This window comes from Trachypithecus francoisi, unplaced genomic scaffold (genome assembly GCF_009764315.1).
Source record: "Trachypithecus francoisi isolate TF-2019V2 unplaced genomic scaffold, Tfra_2.0 Contig01579, whole genome shotgun sequence".
NCBI classification, from domain to species: domain Eukaryota; kingdom Metazoa; phylum Chordata; class Mammalia; order Primates; family Cercopithecidae; genus Trachypithecus; species Trachypithecus francoisi.
In genome coordinates, this window is record NW_022681442.1 from 1000211 (window position 1) to 1012735 (window position 12525).

The 12525-nt window shown below is 53.2% G+C and overlaps 1 long non-coding RNA gene across 2 annotated transcripts in view; it reads right to left on the minus strand.

The window, feature by feature from the left end:
* LOC117064685 overlaps positions 1–6762 on the minus strand; it is a 92621-nt gene extending 85859 nt beyond the window's left edge. The window contains exons 1-3 of one of the 2 annotated variants that reach the window (XR_004429616.1): positions 6265–6762; positions 3531–3708; positions 2696–2970 (exon numbers count right to left, since the gene is read on the minus strand). This is a non-coding gene — a long non-coding RNA (uncharacterized LOC117064685). Of the gene's footprint in view, positions 1–2695; positions 2971–3530; positions 3709–6264 lie in introns of those variants that run through there. The other variant, XR_004429609.1, reaches the window with a different exon arrangement.
* Positions 6763–12525: the final 5763 nt, after the last annotated feature.

A 12525-nucleotide genomic window follows, 5' to 3' on the forward strand; every position in this document is an offset into this window, starting at 1 on the left:
GCACACCCTTCGTCAGGGGCACTCAGCCCTTCCCATCGGACTCTCTCAGTCTTCAGTGCCACCCTGAACCCACTGCTGCCCTCAACAGTGCCTTGCTGGGACCAGCTGGGACCAACACAGACCATGCCCACACCCCATCGGTGGGACCGTCTAATTGGCCCCAGCATTTCCGTGATGAAAACTGCCTGCACCGTTGCAAACCTTCCCTCTCACACCTTTGCCGGGCCCACCTCCCTTCCCAGGCCGGCTGGCAGCCCAGGGGTGGGGGTGGGGTTGGGCTTGGGGGTGGTGCACCCTTTAGGGCGTTCTTTCCAGGGATGGGAGGAGGAGGTGAAGACGCCCTGATCAGTTCTTCCAATCCCATCCTGCTGGGCTGAGGTCTGGCGGGAGCCCACACAGGTGAGTTCTGCTCTCCCCTCTCACTTTTGCACGTGGGTTGTCTGCAGTCTTCGCTGCCTCGTGGGTGTGGCCATGCAGCTGGGGTGTGTGGCATCCTAGGGTGGCATCTAGCTTTTCTCCGACCCATTATTGTTGGTTGAATTGTGTTTATTTAAAATAAAAAAAAAAGTTGGAGCCCTAACCCTCAGTAACTCAACATGTGACCTTCGCAGACAGGTCTTTGTGGAGGTAATTAAGATGAGGCCATTAGGATGGGCCCTAATCCAATGTGACTGGTGTCCCTATAAAAAGAGGAGATGGGACAGAGAGAAAGGCACAGAGGAAGGACTGTGGAGACACCGGGAGAAGGCCACGCAGCAGTGGAGGGTTACAGGGATGCAGCTACTCTGAAGGACGCCGGGGCCACCAGAGCTGGGAGAGAGACAGGAGGGAGATCTTTCCCGGGGCCTTCGGAGGGCGTGTGTTCCTGACACCTTGATTTCAGACCTGTGGCTTCCCAGAAACATGAGACAATAAACTCCTGTTGCTCTGAGCCCCCAGTCTCGGTACTTTGTTTCAGGGTTACTAACACTCCCCTGCCTGTCTAGCAGCATCTCTGAGAGGCTCGGGGTGGCTGTCTTTAGCCCCTGCAGTGGGGACCACACCAGACCCTCCCTCAGCAGCCCAGGCCAGCCTCTCCCCCTCCTGTTCCTCACTTGGAGTCACAGGAACCCGCAGGGTGTCCCCTGCCTGCCCTCTGAGCCTGCAGGGCAGCAGCTCTTCCTCTTCTCCTGGGCACAATAGTTCCTGTGTCCTCAACTGCTGGCGCGGCCTCAGCCCTCCCAGGTCCCCAGCAGAGGGAAGACACAGGTGTGCAGGCCACACGTCCCAGGTCCATGTCTTCCAGAGCAGCTCAGGTGCAGCCAGCGAGCTCCTCCGGCCGGGGCTAGGGGGACGCAAGCCCCACTGCTGGTCCTTCTCTAGGACACCTCCCCAGGCCACTTCCTGGCTTCCAGGGTGGGGCTTGGGAGTCCAGTCTTCCCTCACAGGTTGGAAGGGGAAAGAGAGTTCCTCACTGCCATGGATCTTGGTAAGACCAAGGACACTCCACGGACTCCCAGCCCCTCTCCTCCCCTTGTACCTCCAGATCACCTTATTCCCAATGCCTCGCCTGGAAAGGGGCTGCAGACATGGGCCCCCTGCAAGTCAGTGACCCTGAGCTGGAGGCACCCACCCTCCCCGTGTCTTACCCTCGGTTCAGGGAAGAAGAGTCTGGGCTCTCAGAGGCTTCCTGTTAGCACTTGGCTTGCTCCCCATTAGCCTGTCTGGGTTAAGCACTGAAGGGTGCTGAGGGTTTCGTCTGCACCGGAGGGTCCAGCTGTGCCCAACCCTTCACCAGGCAGGCCCCTCACTCCCTGCCCCTTTCAACAGGGCTCTTCTGCCCGGGAACCTTCTTGGTGGCATTTCCCTTCACACGGTTAAGTAGGTTAAAATAAAGGCAAACGGAACAAGCCTCTGAAGTGCCGTGGAAAGATGCCAAAGAAAATCAACTACGTGCTAAGAGCTCGGGATTCTCCTTTAGGAGCCTACAATATGCTGTCCAAATGGTGCCCGCCTTTCCAGTCCATTACTCCCCATCACTGGCCCATCATGCAGACCTCAGCTCACTGGGCTGGGGAGCTTTATGTCACCGCAGGCCTCAGAAGTTATCAGGTAAAGGGCGCCCTTCTGCCAAGCTCCTGGGCTGGAAGTCCTGCTGTGTTTCCCGAAGCCCAGGAACTCTGCCCCCGCTGTGGACAGCAGGAGCTGTAAGAAGAGAACAGCAGCAGCACCCCCAAAACACCAGGGGGAAGGGGATAGATGGGGGCTGGGCAGGGTATTCCCCCAATGGCGAGCTAATGGAATGGAAGTGGCTTCCTTCCCATGAGGCCGGAGCAAGTGACCATGGTCAGGAGGCAGGGGATGCTGCATTGCCCCTGAGACTGGGACCTGCCTGGACAAAAGCCCCTGGTCTCCCTCCCCAGTGTCACCCCCCACACAGGGGACCCTGCCTGACCGCAGATGTACAAACCTCATGTCAAGGCTGCTCCAGCAGGTTGGGATGGCCAGACCTCAGCGAGGGTCTCAGCACAAGAAGGGGCAGCTCCACGCTGGGTGGTCCCAGCCTCACTATCACACATAGTGCAACTGACCTGCGCGATAGGCTGTTTCTCAGCTATTTGGAACATGAGAGGACTTTGTGCTTTGACATTTTCATATGCAGAATTGCAGAATCCAACAAACAGGACCCAGTCGGGTGTTTACTTAGAGAAACAAATGCTCTGGCCACAGGTCTTTCTTTTTCTAAAGCAAACAGCCCCAGGATCCATCATACTCCAGGGGCAGCGCTCAAAGCCTGGGCTGTTGAGAATGCGCGCCCTGGCCTGTGGTGACGGCTGTCAGATGGAGAGGGGCCCCACGCCACAGCACCAGCAGCAGGGCCTGGGGGCTGCCCAGGGGAGAGCTCCATAAGGAGCATCATGAGCATAGTGGGTCCATTGACAAGGTGCAGTCCCCAGGGTGGTGCCTAACGACAAAATGACATCATGCCAGCTGCCAAAAAAGGAAAAGTGATCAGAGGCGAGCTTGTCAGAAAAGCTTTGAACTAGGTGACTGCACCAGACATCTCAGAGGAGGAAGAGTGCCTCCCCCTCCTTGGGACTCCGACCTGGTGCCCTGAGCTCATCACCCCTCCTCTCGTGGCCCATGCTGTCAATATGCAGGGCCTTTTCCAAATGACAATGGGCCCCAAGGCTTTGGGACCACGTTTGACACCTCCCCTTTACACAGTGCCCATACCGCCTTGGTGTTCAGCTGCTGGTCAGCTCCATATGCCCTGTGGCCCCTGCCCTCCCAAAGCCTGTGAACAAATGCTTAGTCCCAGATCAGAGTCTATGGCAATCTGGGATGTGAGCTGAGTGGCCCCTGTCGTGAACGTGCACGTACACGGACATTTTGTCAGTCTGCACCAGTGCATAAATGTTGCTGCATTTGCCGGCTGAGTGTCACCAGGCTCCAGGTCCCATTACACATCAGGAATTGTGTCCAATTCTCCTGGATATGCTGATTGGACCTGAGGGATCCCTGACTCAAGCTCCGCCAAACAGACTTACCTCGTAGAATTTGGATTTGGGATGGGAAAGGGCCTGAGGGATCCCAGGGAGGCTGAGACGAGCAAGACATGGCGTGTTGGAGAGCCAGTTTCAGAGCGAGCCTGCAAAGCTGCCAGCCAAGGTTTCCCTTTGGAGCAAAGCCAGCTCCTGTCCTTCTGGCTTGGCTTTTCCTAGGGTTCTGGGAAGAGCAGAAACCTCAGCATAAACCCCCTTTTCATGAGCTATTGCAATGGGTTTCTGTCCCTTATAACCAAGTGACTCCTGACCAAGAGGTGCCCTCCTGCCACGTTCTCTCTACGGCAGCAATGTCTGGCACTGGGTCTGGATGGTTCCTGCACTACGATTAAGCTTTATGACCCCTTAATAAAGGAGGAGGCAGTGGAAGCAGCCTAAGCCTGGCCGTTCTGCTTCTCCAGCTCGGACGCTAGGTCAGAGGTGACTGGGTGTCCACTCACACAGGCAGCCAGGAGGAAGTCAGGGACTGGTCCTTCTGCAGGCGAGCAAACCTGGACCTGCGGCTGCCTGGACACCCAGGCACGGTGCTTGGTTCCCATGCAGGCTGAGCCTCCATTCAAGCTCTGGCCCCAGTTTACCAGTTCTCAGTGTGACCATTGCCGGCCAGTACTGATGGTTCCCACACAGACCGGGGTGCCCAGCAGAGGCAAGCCTGTTCCAGCCACACGCACGCTGGCAGAGAGGGCAGCTTCCAGCAGATGAGGGCCCTGGAGACACCTGGCCCTGTGCCTGGCAGCACAGAGACAGTGGCGTTCATTTTCTCCAAACATCGTGAGTCCTTCTCACGTGCTCTCCCTGGTGCCAGTGAGGTGGAGTTCTCCCAGCTTGGCACTGCTGGGGCCCTGGGGGCAGGGCCACCCCGACTCAGCAGCACTGGGGACCACAGGGCCCAAATGTGTTCAGTGCAGAGCTTCAAACAGTCGGAGGAGGCTCTGCAAGTCCCGAAGGAGAGAAACAGGCTGAGCCTGAAGCAAAAACATCTGGCAGGGCTGCGGAGGGCAGCAGAGACGATGCCCCAGGAAGGTGGCATGGGGGTGGCCCTGACGGCTGGCTGAGACCACGCCGGTGGGTGTGGGGGACCTGCTGACAAACCCCATTGTTACCAGGGAAACAGATCTGCCCTCAGTGCACCTCCCGGGGCTCTGCACTAGCAGCAGAATTTAGACAGTGGTTAGAATCTTTTCCTCTTTCCTCCCAAAATATTTTATTTTTCCCACTTTGGTCACTATTTCTAAAAGACAGTTGCCTATTTCTATGAGGCATTTTTAGTGTCCTTCACACGGGAACCACATCTCCAGGGACAAGTCAGGGCACGGCCTCGATGCTGGAGGACATCTTCCGAGGACGATGGGAGGGTGGGGCACACGCCTCCAGCTCTCAAGGACACCACATTTGTGACAAAAGCAGGAATAAAATGCAGAAAGTGTCTTCCGGTGCCAGACTGGGAAGCCGGACAGGGAGCTGGAGAACTTTGGGGCACATGCCCAGTACCTGGATCACCTGGGCGCTTCCCTTTGCCTCCTGGCCTCCCATTCCATAAAGGCTCACTGATGGAGGAGGACTGGAGGGTCCTGGGATTCCCCCGCACAACCAGTCAGATGGGAGGGCGATACTCGCTCCTATCCCAACGCCCATGCGTTGGGAAACCAGGTGCAGAGGCGCTGCTCACCACTGAGATGTGGGGCCAGTGTGTGATGTGTGCGGTCTCTCTGTCTCTCAGTAGAGCAGGGAAAAGCTCTTCACGGCCAACTCCTAGGGAATTAGAGAGGGCACCACTAGCTGGGCACCCACCGTGGGCCAGCTGCTGGTAAACCCTGTTCATCCCTTAGGTGATTCAATTCTTATGACTGTCTCTTAAGGGGTTGGTCTGTTTACTGCCACTTCATAGCTGAGGACTCAGGCTCAGAGACGTCTGGTCATTTGCTCATGGTCACACAGCTTAGAAGCACTAGAGCCTGGATTGAATTCCAGGCTACTCCGAGGCCAAACCTTAGCTCCTCTCCCCATGGCAGCTTATGTCCACATAGATTTATCCTCACAGCTGTGATTCTGTTCAGAGGATGCACAATGGACAGACGGTGTGAGCTGACGTGGAGCTCAAGGACACTGGCCAAGGCAAAGCTTTGCTCTAAATTCAGTAACCATTCATTGGCTGAGAGCACACACAGACGGAAGAATGTCACTCCTTTGTCACCACACAGAGATTTTGCCTGAACTAAGTCAGGCAAATCTTCCAAATCCCGGAACCCCCAGGCAACGCGACTCCTCTCCTGCACCCGCATCTGCTCCCAAGAGCTGACAACCGTCCACTTCTCGGGACCCAGAAAAGAACCTGTTTCAACAAATCAACCTCTTCATTCATTTGCTTCAATCTTCTTGTAAAACTAATAAAAATGCAAAGTATTACCATAATTACAGTTTTAAAATTACACCAAAATAAGTGACATAGTTCCCATTACTCATATCATTTTTCAGAATGATATAAAAGATAATATTTACTATCTAGCAGTCATAATGAAAACGAATCTTTTAAGCGCTTAATGGATTTTCTGATACAACTCAACCCGCTCCCCCAATTATTCTTAAGCAGCTCCAATTTCAAGTGCTGTCCTTACTGTAGCTGACGTCAGGAATTCCCAGACGGCACTGAGGAGAATATGGATTTCAGGAACACAGTGACAGCGGCTCAAATCACATCACCCATGAAGGCTGCACCCACCTGCCAGCGCCTCCCTCAGGCTGCGATGCGAACCAGGAGTCACCACGTCGAGCCATCTCTCTGCTTGCCTGTGAATCCCACCCTGGGCAGGGAAGAACTTGCCTTCCTCTGATGCCCTGGGAGCTCTGTGGTGCTGCGGCACATTCCAGGAAGACAGCCAGTCAGGAGGGAGGGTCACAGGCGGGGCCGGGAGGAGTCCATGTGCTGGCTGCCTCATCCTCTTTTCCTCCCACAACGGGCCACACGGAGCTCACTTTGCCCCAGCCAGTGAGTGAGGTTTCTACCTGAGGTTTTTACTAGGGGCTGGTCAGGCAGGTGCGCTAGTAGATCTGCCAGGACAGGAATAGGCAAAGCTATCCCCTATTAAACAATTCCTCACTCTCCAATGTTAAATAGAGATGGCATTCTAGGGGAACCAGGAGTCACTGCTTGAATGTGCCCCTGAAAACTGGGAGCACTCAGACCCTATCCATAGACCACTGCCCACTGCCCAGCCAGCTGCCCGGGCCCCACCTTGAACAAGGCAGTGCCTTCTCTGATTGCTTCCCCGACCACTCTATTGTTGGAGCACAAAGGCACAGGCAGGCAAGAGGACAAAGCTCTGGGGCCAAGCCCTACAGGCAGGCATTTCAGGCCCTAGCAGCGAATTCCCAGCCCGAGTCCCTTCAGTTTCCAACTAAACTGTCTTCCAAGGACTGGCGTCATCGGGGTGGCAGCAGGATGACTGTTGCAAGATGATCCCTGAAAAGAGCTCAAGTTTAACGCTGTGCTGCCCCGAAACCGCCACTTGGCTCTCCTGGGAAAAGCGCTGTGTTTCCGGGCACTGTGGTTCCACTGAGCTTGGGGAATGTCCTTGGCTCTAGTCTTAGACTGAAGACCCCCTGTGGCAGTGATGTCATCCATGTGGCTGTCCCTGAGAAGTGACTCAGAGGGTCACTTGAGGAAAAAACTGTCACTTGAGGAAAAAACTGTCATTGCAACAGGGTCTGTAATGAGGGTCTATAATGAGGAAAATAAATGTGTATGGTAAATTTGGCATTTTCCTTAAAATCCCCAGCAGGCACTAACTTCACTTGTTGTAGCAAACCCAGCTCTGTATCCAACCAATGGCATTATTCAGTTTTATTGTTTTTCTCTCAATTAAACATTGCTGACTGGGGCCAGTTTCACTTAGGAGGGAAAAACGGGTTTAATGAGCTGTTAAAGGCTTATCTATGCGCAGTTACAACTACTTTCAGCACCTGATTATTTCCAACTTCAGAAGCTCACCGTGTCTCACACAGATCATCACTACCCATCATTTCACAATAATCACATTGATTCCAAGGTGAAGGGATTACCTTTGACTTTTAATGCCCTACGGCTTTATCAGTATTTCTGAATAAAATTTTAGGATCCACACAAGCCTTAGCCACTGGAATTTCATGCACACTAGTGCGAATGTTCAGTATTTCCAACTGGTCATGCTTTTTGGACTAGAAATCAAGACAGACATTGGAAGGCAGTTTAGAAAAATGCTGTTAGAAAAATAAGGATGCTGATGATGCCTTTTTTTGTTTTTGAAGAAAGCTGTTTCCCATGGAAATGAAGTTCCTTTGAGAAACTGAATGTCTCAGTGCAGAGAGGGCTGCATAGCAGCCTGACTGCTCTCTGGAGAAAGGTCCGCTTGCAAGGTCGGCTTGCAGCTGCATCTGGGCACTTGGGTTTAAGGTGGGTTCCCACCACTCTCTGTGCCAAAACTGCACATACAAGGAGGTTGGTGCTGGATGTCAGCTTTTCTCCAGGAAGTCTGGAACTCAAGTGCCTGCTGGGAAGAGGGCACTTACCTGACCAGCCCCTAGTAGAAACCTCCCCCACAGGCTGCTGCATTGTTGTTGCAGGGAGGAGGGAGCTCCGTGTGACCTGCATGGCAGGAAGAGAAGAGAAGGAAACCAGCACGTGGACTCCTCCAGTGCCTCCTGTGTCCCTCCCTCCTGATGGGCTGGGTGTACTCTGTGCTTCTGTGCTGCCGTCATCCATCCTAACCATGAGTCCCAGTGAATCTCTGCCTTTGGGGGTGATCGGAGGCCCTGACACAGTCCCCGTCCCCTAACTCGGGTCTGGCTGTGCGCAGGTGATGGCCCTCTTCCCCAACAGCCTGGCCATGGGTTTCGTCCTGCACTTTCTTCTTGGGTTCTAAAGCTGAGGAGCTGTGGGAGGAACTTCAGCTGCCTTGCACCTGCTATGCCCTGGGGCACCCTGGAGTGGACACCTCCTTTGATTCTGCTATAGAGCATAGTCTGTTCAGGTTTCCAGGCCAAACCAGCCTTCTACAGGATGCCAATCAAAAAGGCAGAGCCCCTCCCTCCCAGGAGCTGACCGTGGCCCCTCTACCTGGGAGGAGGGATGATGGCTCCCTCCTCAGAGAGACAGAGCCTCCTGCTTAGCAGTCAGGGCAGGCTGGCTTACTGTCATTGCTGTGAGAAAATGGCAGAGGCAAGAAAAAGGAACCTGAGATAAGAGTAAGACTGCAGCCACAGAGGGGAGCTCGGTGCAGTTAGGGGTGACACGAGCCGTGTGCTCGTGTCCCCAAAATGAATAGGTTGAAACCCAACCCTCAAGGTGATGGTGTTAGGAGGTGGGAGTTTGGGGAGAAGACCAGGTCGTGAGAGTGAAGCCCCCATGGATAGAATCAGTGCCTTATAAAAGGCACACAGAGGGCTCTCTCGCCCTCTTTTCTCCAAGCGAGGAGGATCTAGGAGAAGGCAGCCATCTGCAGCCTGGAGGAGGCCAACCCTGCTGGCACCGTGAGCTCAGACCTCCAGCCTCCAAAACGGTGAGACGGTGATGCTGGTGGCTGATAAGCCCTCAGTCCATGGGACTTCGTCAAAGCAGCCCAAGCAGACTGACGGGAGCAAGTCCCGGTGCCCTAATAACACAACCTTCAATTGGCCCCAAAGAGAAAACACGAGACACTGAGGCCAGACAGCCCAGGAGGATCATCAAGAAGGGGACACAGGAGCCGGGAGGACACAGGGGAGCAGCAGGGGAGAGGCGAGAGGGCTGCCGAGGCTGGCTGGGGTGTCCTGTCTCAATGGTGGAGGAAGTGGTGGGGAACAAAGGCCTCCCTAAGGGCTCCACGCTAGATTCTAGTTTGCCGGCTACTCATTGTTAAATACACGCACACATTTGCTGAGAGCTTGACTGTGTTACTTCCCATCAATTCTTTTTTTCCTTTAAGATCTGGAAATCCAATTGGCTAACACAGCACGAGGTCAGCACAGCCAGGTCCAGGCCTGCACTGCAGCTGCAGCCACACCATCGCTGCAGAGCTGACACAGGGATGCCCCCACACAGCCAGGGATGGAGGCCGGTTCCCCAGTGTCGGCCCAGGAGGCCAGGCATCTGCAGAGCCTTCATCTGGGCTGAGGCTCCCATGGGAATGTCAACAGCACATCCTCAGGCTCCTCCCTTTGAAGCACATGAGAGAACAGACACACCAGCCCCCCCGGAAGCAGGTCAGGAAATAATGTAGTGGAATAATTGATAACAATGTTGATACATTCCTACACCTTTGGAAACACGTCTATTATCACAAAAAATACAAACATAGTCTGAGCTTCTATCAGGGGCTAAAGCAACTTGCCGCCTCCTTTCAACCCACAGTGAACAGGGGTATCAGCGGGACAGCAGGACCCTTCGAGTGTGTGGAATGTCCCATGTCATCCTACAAAAGTGTGGGGCTGAGTGTCACATCCCAGCACGGCACAACATCAACAGTTTCCTGTGACCTCCAAAGGAGGCCTGAGACAGAACAGAAGTTGGAGGTTACCTCCAACATCCAACTCACCAAGTAGGAGTTTCAATCAAAGGAAGCCTGTGCCAATATGTTTCTGTGTCCGTTGACGTGTGAAGAAGCTCCTGTGGATGGAGACGGAAGATGAACTCTGTGGTTCTTCCAGCAGGGGACTTGGTGGAGGCCAAGTCTTCAAGTCTCCAAGTGAGGGGAGCACAGTCGTGGGTGGGTTCTGCACTGGCTGGGGATGGGCATGTTTTGTGGAAATGCACTCTTTTCTTTTCTTTTTTTTTTTGAGATGGAGTCTCACTCTATTACCCAGACTAGAATGCAGTGGTGCAATCTCTGCTCACTGCAACCTCCATGGGTTCAAGCAATTCTCCTGTCTCAGCCTCCTGAGTAGCTGGGATTACAGGCACCCACCGCCATGCCTGGCTCAGTTTTGTATGTTTAGTAGAGACATGGTTTTACCATGTTGGCCAGGCTTGTCTCGAACTCCTGACCTCAGGTGATCTGCCCGCCTCAGCCTCCCAAAATGCTGGGATTCCAGGCGTGAGCCCCTGGGCCAGGCCTGGACATGCATTCTTAAGGCATTGTCATGGAAGCATGTCTCCCCCATGGGCTGGAGGAGCCTGGAGAGAAAGGGGCTGCCTTTCCAAGTGGCCCTGTTTATGACAGTGGAATTTAGAATTTGCAGCTGAATTTTCCAAGCTCTGCGATTCTTTCTTTCCTTTTCTTCCCTGTCCATTTCATTACTTGTAGCACAGACAGAAGGAAAAAAGCTGAAGAAAAGGACAAGATGCAAAACTGACCACGCAGATTACTCCTCGTACCTGCCATAAAAATTGCGTGGCAGAGCTTGCAAGAAAAGGCACTAATGAGGTTTGGGGTCATCAGCGGCTCCCTGCCTCCCGGAGAACAATAACCAAGACTTCATCACATTATCCTAAACTGCGGAGGAACCAACAACTAAATGATAATGATAAAAAATAATGACTATTTCCCTGTTAAGTGCTCATTTCAATATCGCACTCTGAGTATTCTATGTTTATGCATTTCAGAAACAAAAAATTGATCATTTATGAGTCAGACAGGTCCAGATACAGGGGTGGAAACATAATGAATTAAGATGACATGTTTGCTGACTCTGTGCCAAGTGTGGATATATTTCGGAATAACTGTTGTGTCTACCATAATTTAGGAGAGAAGGGCCAATTGAGCCTTCACTGCATAAGGTCATGTATTATTTCACCAAAAGTTACATCTTAGATTGGAAAGTATTTATAAATATTAAGCAGCACAAAATAATGAAGCTATTATTCCTGGGGAATGAAACGTGTTTCCCCACCCCCTCCGTACTGCCTAGGAGATGTCGGAAGATTTGATACAGAAGCCATTATGAGAACATAATGTGTTTGCAATTAGACACTTGCATGGAATCCAGATCCCACCACTAATTCAGAGTTGGGTCTTCAGCTAGGCTGGCCTGGGCTGCCTCTGCCACAGACAGGAACAAGCCTCTATGCAGAAGAGCCTCCAAGGTGGAGGATTTGAGTCTTTAGCACAGAGCCCAGCACTGAGTAAGCACTCAAATAATGACGAGAGGGAGACATTATCTCCTATTTACGTAGAACGGCAACCCTCCATTTGACATCTTGTACCAGAGTCTGCATTTCTCTTAAAGATGACCGTGGCTTCCTGTCCTCTCTTGTCAGAGAAGCTGCCCCTTTTCCAAGGTAACCGAGTTTGCCTCAAAGACTTCTCTTCTCAAAAGCAAAACGCACTGGCTGGCATGCCCTGGCCTGTCTGGTGCCCCCACAAAGAACGTTCACTAAAACATCCCAAGCTTGAACCCCCAAGTAATACCCAAGACCCTGATTCTGTGGGTCCCGAGAAGCTGGTTCTGGGACCGGAGGTAGCACCGAGATGGGATGGCACATTCATCATCCTTTCCCCGTTGGTCACTCGCCAGCTACTCGGGCAGTAAGGGGTCCTCTGTCTGTGGTGGCCACGTTCGCAGGAGGTCCAGGTGCCAGCGGGCCTTGTCTTCCCGGACAGGTAGATAAAGAGTAAATGCACGCTCTGGGTATCTGTTACCCATCGTAGGTTCTACTTACCCACTCTTCTAGTAAGTGTGTGTTGTATGTGTGCATTTGCACACACATGTGACTAGCTCCTGATGTCAAAGTCATTGTTAATGATGGATCTGGTCAAGGAAGTGTGGAGGCCTCTGGTCTACAAGGAAGGAACTGGCTCTGGGTGGTTGACTCTGTTCCCTAGTCCACTGGGATAATTTGCCATCCTAGAATACCATAAACTCCCTTCCATGTGGTTTCTGTGTGTGGCTACTGGAGGGGGGCAGCTCTGGACACCCCCTGCCTTTTCCCCCTGGGGATGACACATGGCCTCCACTCTGGATGGGTCCCTCTTGTCCTCAGACGGTTCCTCTCTGGCCCAGGACTGCTGGACTTTCTCCCACTTTCCTA